Source organism: Tasmannia lanceolata, unplaced genomic scaffold, assembly GCF_043159265.1.
Source record: "Tasmannia lanceolata isolate RefF3 unplaced genomic scaffold, GAP_Taslan_0.1 ptg000093l, whole genome shotgun sequence".
In the NCBI taxonomy this organism is placed as follows: domain Eukaryota; kingdom Viridiplantae; phylum Streptophyta; class Magnoliopsida; order Canellales; family Winteraceae; genus Tasmannia; species Tasmannia lanceolata.
In genome coordinates this window covers 37,501-39,718 of record NW_027518770.1, presented here as the reverse complement: position 1 = coordinate 39,718, position 2,218 = coordinate 37,501, and positions in this window count along the sequence as shown.

Here is a 2,218-nt window from a genome sequence, read left to right as displayed (position 1 = left end):
GGATTGATGAGAAAATAGAATCCTGGGTCGCGAACAGTGATTCGATTGATGATGAAGAAAGAGAATTCTTGGTTCAGTTCTCCACCTTAACGACAGAAAAAAGGATTGATCAAATTCTATTGAGTCTGACTCATAGTGATCATTTATCAAAGAATAACTCTGGTTATCAAATGATTGAACAACCGGGATCAATTTACTTACGATACTTAGTTGACATTCATAAAAAGTATCTAATGAATTATGAGTTCAATAGATCCTGTTTAGCAGAAAGACGGATCTTCCTTGCTCATTATCAGACAATCACTTATTCACAAACCTCGTGTGGGGCTAATAGTTCTCCTTTCCCATCTCATGGAAAACCCTTTTCGCTCCGCTTAGACCTATCCCCTTCTAGGGGTATTTTAGTGATAGGTTCTATAGGAACTGGACGATCCTATTTGGTCAAATCCCTAGCGACAAACTCCTATGTTCCTTTCATTACGGTATTTTCGAACAAGTTCCTGGATGACAAGCCTAAAGGTTATCTTATTGATGATATCGATATTGATGATAGTGACGATATCAATATTGATGATAGTGACGATATTGATGATGACCTTGATACGGAGCTGCTAACTATGACGAATGTGCTAACTATGTATATGACGCCGAAAATAGACCGATTTGATATCACCCCTCAATTAGAATTAGCAAAAGCAATGTCCCCTTGCATAATATGGATTCCAAACATTCATGATCTGTATGTGAATGAGTCGAATTACTTATCCCTCGGTCTATTAGTGAACTATCTCTCCAGAGATTGTGAAAGATGTTCCACTAGAAATATTCTTGTTATTGCTTCGACTCATATTCCCCAAAAAGTGGATCCCGCTCTAATAGCTCCGAATAAATTAAATACATGCATTAAGATACGAAGGCTTCTTATTCCACAACAACGAAAGCACTTTTTCATTCTTTCATATACTAGGGGATTTCGCTTGGAAAAGAAAATGTCCCATACTAACGGATTCGGGTCCATAACCATGGGTTCCAATGCACGAGATCTTGTAGCACTTACCAATGAGGCCCTATCAATTAGTATTACACAGAAGAAATCAATTATAGACACTAATACAATTAGATCAGCTCTTCATAGACAAACTTGGGATTTGCGATCCGAGGTAAGATCGGTTCAGGATCATGGGATCCTTTTCTATCAGATAGGAAGGGCTGTTGCACAAAATGTACTTCTAAGTAATTGCCCCATAGATCCTATATCTATCTATATGAAGAAGAAATCATGTAAGGAAGGGGATTCTTATTTGTACAAATGGTACTTCGAACTTGGAACGAGCATGAAGAAATTAACGATACTTCTTTATCTTTTGAGTTGTTCTGCCGGATCGGTCGCTCAAGATCTTTGGTCTCCACCCGGACCCGATGAAAAAAATGGGATCACTTCTTATGGATTCGTTGAGAATGATTCTGATCTAGTTCATGGCCTATTAGAATTAGAAGTAGAAGGCGCTCTGGTGGGATCCTCACGGACAGAAAAAGATTGCAGTCAGTTTGATAATGATCGAGTGACATTGCTTCTTCGGTCCGAACCAAGGAATCCGTTAGATATGATGCAAAATGGATCTTGTTCTATCGTTGATCAGAGATTTCTATACGAAAAATACGAATCGGAGTTTGAAGAAGGGGAAGGAGAAGGAGCCCTCGACCCGCAACAGATAGAGGAGGATTTATTCAATCACATAGTTTGGGCTCCTAGAATATGGCGCCCTTGTGGCAATCTATTTGATTGTATCGAAAGGCCCAATGAATTGGGATTTCCCTATTGGGCCAGGTCATTTCGGGGCAAGCGGATCATTTATCATAAAGAGGATGAGCTTCAAGAGAATGATTCGGAGTTCTTGCAGAGTGGAACCATGCAGTACCAGACACGAGATAGATCTTCCAAAGAACAAGGCTTTTTTCGAATAAGCCAATTCATTTGGGACCCTGCAGATCCATTCTTTTTCCTATTCAAAGATCAGCCCTTTGTCTCTGTGTTTTCACGTCGAGAATTCTTTGCAGATGAAGAGATGTCAAAGGGGCTTATTACTTCCCAAACAAATCCTCCTACATCTATATATAAACGCTGGTTCATCAAGAATACGCAAGAAAAGCACTTCGAATTGTTGATTCATCGCCAGAGATGGCTTAGAACCAATAGTTCATTATCTAATGGATCTTT